Source organism: Frankliniella occidentalis, unplaced genomic scaffold, assembly GCF_000697945.3.
Source record: "Frankliniella occidentalis isolate FOCC.00 unplaced genomic scaffold, Focc_3.1 Scaffold1, whole genome shotgun sequence".
NCBI classification, from domain to species: Eukaryota; Metazoa; Arthropoda; class Insecta; order Thysanoptera; family Thripidae; genus Frankliniella; species Frankliniella occidentalis.
The window spans coordinates 3,281,681-3,287,300 of NW_026267131.1; the positions used below are offsets into that span (position 1 = coordinate 3,281,681).

At 52.7% G+C, this 5,620-nt stretch overlaps 1 protein-coding gene across 2 annotated transcripts in view; it reads left to right on the plus strand.

Moving 5' to 3' along the window:
* The window catches only part of LOC113207301 (uncharacterized), a 71,926-nt gene that overhangs the window by 6,226 nt on the left and 60,080 nt on the right, over nucleotides 1-5,620 (plus strand). The gene's annotated exons all lie outside the window — the stretch shown is intronic.

Genomic DNA, 5,620 nt, shown 5'->3' on the forward strand with positions numbered 1-5,620 from the left:
TCCGCGAGCCGGGGGCGTTTCGGTCGGATTTCGATTTCGGGCTGCCTGAAGGAGAAGGCATGAGAGTGTGTGTTACGTAATTTACGGCCGTTACCCTAAGTGGCTCCACCTGCCGCTACCACGGGGCTGCTCTAGGCGAGCCCGCTGCTCGTGAGGGCGCAGTTGGTGTATTTTAAACTTTTAAACTGCTTTGAAAGCTTATCGTTGTTGACGGCGGTTGGCGCGTGACCTGCTGAGGGGGCGTTGGGCGCGCAGAGGGATGGTACAACAGGCAGACCCGCTGCGCAGCCTTGTGCTGCGGGACTGCCCACCTGCAGGCGCCTGCGGGCAGGCAGACCCGTCGCGCAGCCTTGTGCTGCGGGACTGCCTACCTGCTGGCTGCAGGCGCCTGAGGGCAGGCAGACCAGCCGGGCAGCCTTGTTCTGTGGGACTGCCTACCTGCTGGCTGCAGGCGCCTGCGGGCAGGCAGACCCGCTGCGCAGCCTTGTGCTGCGGGACTGCCCACCTGCAGGCTGCAGGCGCCTGACAGACCAGCCGGGCAGCCTTGTGCTCCGGGACTGCCTACCTGCTGGCTGCAGGCGCCTGAGGGCAGGCAGACCAGCCGGGCAGCCTTGTTCTGTGGGACTGCCTACCTGCGGGACTGCCCACCTGCAGGCTGCAGGCGCCTGACAGACCAGCCGGGCAGCCTTGTGCTCCGGGACTGCCTACCTGCTGGCTGCAGGCGCCTGCGGGCAGGCAGACCCGCCGGGCAGCCTTGTTCTGCGGGACTGCCCACCTGCTGGCTGCCTGTTGGAGCCCGGCAGTCCCAGGTCTTATCTAATGGACGCTCGGCAGCCGCTGCTCGCAGACGCCTCCCCCCGAAACACCTGGAGCAGCACAGTCCGTTATTATCGTTGCCTCCCGGGGTTCGCTGAATCAATTTCGCATCCATCAAACTGGATCTCGAACTCCATCAGCAACTTTTTGTGCTTGGATTGGAAAAAGTTGCAGCGGAATTTTTGTTCTGCTCGGTGCCCGTAACGCCCCCTCCTCATCTTACCCAGTGCCCACATTGTGCTGTGCTGGAATTAAAACACTTGAGGAAGGTTTCCCACCTATCTAAACTTGAGTCTTCTGCATTGCACTATCTGAGCCGTATTTAGTTTGAGTAAATTTATTTTGAGTCAGAACCCTTCCCTCTTATAAAGGAGCAACCAAACATGGAGTGGGGGGAGGGGGAGATAAAATATGGCAATCTCTAAAATTAATGCCAAAATTTTGAACTAAAAAAAAGAATATGCCAAACATTTTGGCAAGCCACGCGAACACGGCGTTTAGAGTAAAGAAAAAGCACAAACACCTTCCTTTAAAAGGCGTGCCGATAGTTATTGCAACCGACAGACTCGTCCAATATCGTTTAGGTTCGGTCTGCAAAGAGGGTTTGGGGAAAGGGAAAGGGGGCAGGGAGGGGCTGAGCGCCTCAAGAGCGAAGGAGAAACACTGACTTTGGGGGCGCGGCCGCTCTCAAGATCCCCATTGCCGGACTATTAGTAAAAGGAGAGAGAGAGAGAGAAGATGGAGTGGAAGGGTGGGAGGGCGGGGAGAGGGAAGGGAAGAGGAAAATTGAGGGAGGGGTGTAGAGCTGAGAGTCAAATTTGTTTGGTTAAAGCGGTGCGGAAGGGAGGGTTGCGACACTAGGTGCTCTAGCGGTGGGCGCCCCCCGGCGCCTCTAACAGGAAGAAAGCCGTGCACACGCTGGTACAGTTGCACAGGTTGAACACCAATAAGAGATGAAAACAAATTAAAGTGAACACATTTGAGCGAAGCGCAATAAGACCCGGAACACGGTGTGCCGAATTTGTATAGCGTCTTTTTTATGACCAGAGACGTCTGTCTGGCCATCTCAAGGTACTTCTCTCGGATTGAGGGAGGGAGAGAGAATCAGTGGGAGGAGGGAAGTGCGGAGGTGTTTTGGCCCAGCCGGGGCCGTGCGACAGCTGCGCTGCGCCGGACCTGGCGACGCGTACGGCTGTGTAATCTCTTTTGCGATCTCGGCCGGGACCGAGGCCGGGGCCAGCACGCCGTACGGGTCCGGGCTCCAGCCGTGGTCCTCATTGTTCATACTCCCCTTTGACGTGCACCCGGGGATCTGCTGGACTCTTCCCACTCTCCCACTCTTCTACACTGTAAGTGACGATTAGACAAGCGACTCGGCTTGCAATGAATTCATTTTATCTGTCGTTGCCGCAGACTAGGCAGCCCACTAGCCCTGAGGCCTCACTGATAGAGTGTGCAACTGGCGTGCGCGTGCAGTAAAGTTGAATACTTAAGAAGTGTGCAAGACTCTGTTGTTTGCCGTTAAGCTCTGGACACTAGAACAGGGGTATCAGAGAGCAGACGACGCGCGGGCCGCGTCGCTGAGACATCTGCACTAGAAATTGTTCAAATATACTGTTGAACACTTAGTACTCTAATTTCCCTTCAAACGTGTAAGAGTCTACCATAGAGTTGAGCACTACCATGTGCATGCAAGTTGCGCACTTTATTTATCAGAACTCCTGCGATCTTTGCCAAAACTCTGGGGAAATCACAAATCTTCTTCGTTGTCAAAGATTGATTAACTTCAGAGAGTATTACGATCGGTTCACAACTATTTCAAATTGTGGTGGAAAAATGCACTATTTTTATTTACTTTAAAGAAGTGTTGTGATTTCACAGTTGCTGCGTATCGAGAAAGTGTTGGGAAATCACAAGATATTCTTAACAGTGTGGGGCGGAGGGGGTCGGGGCGGTACGATGCCATTTATTGTCCCTATGGGCCATCTCCCTGCCTGGTGCGATGCGAATATAGAAGGAAAACATATCCCGCTGAGAGATCGGGACCGTGAGGCGGTGAGGTACAGTGGGAGGGAGGGGCGGTGGGGGTACAGAGTGGACTAGGGACAGGGATGAGGGGTGGTGGAAAGAAAGGGGTGGGGATGAGGTAAGATGAGGGCGGCGTACGGAGAAAAGGGCGGGAAAGGAAGGGGGCAGGGCAGCCGCCAGCTGGCCTACAGGATCTTGGAACGGTGGAATAAACCGTTCGGTGAGGCAACCCCTGGGACAGCGAAAAAGTATACACTAGGGAGTGTTTATTGGAGAGAGAGAATGATGGTGTTGATAGAAAGGTAGGAAGGGGGGAGGGAAGGTGAAAGAAGCGGGATTTGTAAGAGGGTCGGGAGTGGTGGACTGCACCTGGAAAAGTGGGTTCACGTTCGGAGGGAGGGAGAGGGAGGGAGGGGGAGGGGGGAGAGAGAGAGAGAGAGAGAGAGAGAGAGAGAGAGAGCGAAGAGGGGGAGGGACAGGGGTTTGTCCTGCGGGGTACAGTTCCATTACTCTTCTATTTCACCGAGCAGAGACGTGGATAGGACCTCGGCGGAGGCTTGGGCCGTGCTGTGGTAAGGCCCCCTCCCCCTCCTCTCCTTCTACTTCCTTCAGCCGTACGCCTGATCCTTGCTGGCACTACACGTCCCGATTCGGAAGGAAAAAATATAAATGTCGTCAAGGAAAGGAGAGCGCTAAGATTTATACTCTATGATGTCCGCTGGCCTGTCTCGCCAGTCCCTCCCTGCGTCGCGTCTCGGCCCGGCTCTCGGCAAGAGTGGGTGACTGATATGCATTTGCCAAGTGCGGATAGAAATAAACACAACGTTTTAACCCAAATTGGATGAAATCAAGATGAATATTGCTCCTTTCTCGGTCCTGAAAATCGTCATTTCGAAACAAATTGAAAAAAATCATTTCACGAAAATGTTTTTGCCTTCAAAATGACGTTTCCGGTGTTTAAAGGGGCAATTTTTTATCTTTCATTTTTTCTTAAGATTGGTCGCGAGAAGAGGCAGTTTCTCGGTGTAAGGTCTAATTGTGCCACACTAAATTCTTACGGACTTTTTTTGTTTATAGCTTACTGAAATCTGTAAACATGCCCAGCTTACGAATTTCATACTACAACAGTATGAACTTTTTTTCATTCTAGCGTATCAAAAAAAATGTAAGTTGAGGATGTAGATAGATTTCAGTAAGCTATGAACAAAATAGTTCATAAGATTTTAGCGGATTTTAGTATGTACAGATTCTTTTTTTAGGTAAAAAATCGCTTTACATTCGACTGCTAGGTATGAGGTCTCTCGTATACACACTAAAATCTCATGAACATTTTTACCCTTACCGAAATCTGTCAACATGCTCCGCTTACGCATTTTTTAAAACGCAAGTATGTACAAAATTTGTTGCCGTATTAAAAGGGCAGCAGAAGCTAACAGAACTCAGTAAGATATGAATAAAAATGTTCATTAGATTTTAGTGTGTACAAGAAGAACCAGGAGACTGGAAGTAAATAGCAAAAGAGCTAAGCCCTTGCTGTGCGCTTTTCCGCTGAAACGAAATCGACAAAGTGCATACAGCCGAGCAACCGCGGAACCCAGACCGACAGGAACTAAGGAAGGGTGCCCCGTTATATTCTGTAGCAAAGACTGCTTTTCAATCGTAAATAAGTAAACGCTCTGTATACTACACAAGGATATGCAAGTGGTCTCGCGATAACCTTTACAAACCTATGCGATAGCTATAATATCTTGCGATCGGAATACAATTTATCGAATGGTAATTGTTTATCCCCGCATAAATCCATGAAATGTGTCGCAATTCAAGGGATCCAAAGGGTCGGAAGGGCAAAAACAGAAAATGAGAAGTTTTTCGATTTCAACACACTGCACCCTCTGGTCGTGTCGAGACCTCAAATCCGACCTCTAAAGCGCAATCGGTCCGGCCTCTTTGACATTTCTGCGTCATGCCTATTACAGCTCACTGGGAGGAAAAAAGCAATATCCTTTCTGAATCCAAGGAGACCGAAGGCAGCCCTGTACGGGCTTCAGTTTGGTGTTTCGCCAGGGCCTTGCGCTCCACAGTTTACCTCTCCTTCCAGCCGTGCTTCGTGATTCCCTCCGCACTGGCGCAGCCCGCGGTGAGAGCTCAGCAGGTGCGGAGGAGGGTTCACGATGCTGCGCGAAGACGTGACCGGGTCGGGGCGCTGTGGTCACACAGGGTCGCAAACCTCTCCGACCCGTCGCCCCGGGTCACGCAAGGTCGGTGCGGGACGAGGTCGGGGAGACGAGGTCGGGCCCGCCGCAGCGCGGGACGTGCGCAGAGATTGGTGCTTCGCTTACCTGCCGTAATGGTTGTAGGGGTGTTGCTTGACGGTCCGAGCAGCCTCAACGCCGCTCGCGTGCCGAAACAGAGGGGGGAGAAAGAGAGAGAGGGAGAGAGAGAGGGAGAGAGAGAGAGAGAGAGAGAGAGAGAGAGAGAGGGAGAGAGAGAGCGTGTGTTGTCTTAGCGAGAGGAATAAAGAAGAGGTGCTGCGGCGCAAAGTACAGCGCCACCTTTATCCTCGTCCGTAAAAGTACGACGCGCGGCCATCAGGGCGCAGCGCGTCTCGCGGCGCTCGGCCCGGCCCGGGGTCGGGCTCGTTAAAGGCTGCGCGCCGACGGGCCGCCCAGCTCAGCGGGGAGTTGAACCTTTTTTCACGCCATCCATTAGATTATAAATATGACAGTGGCAAGGGCGGTAGGTCGCCGAGGTAGCTGTTGCTGCGGTGCCTGCCCCC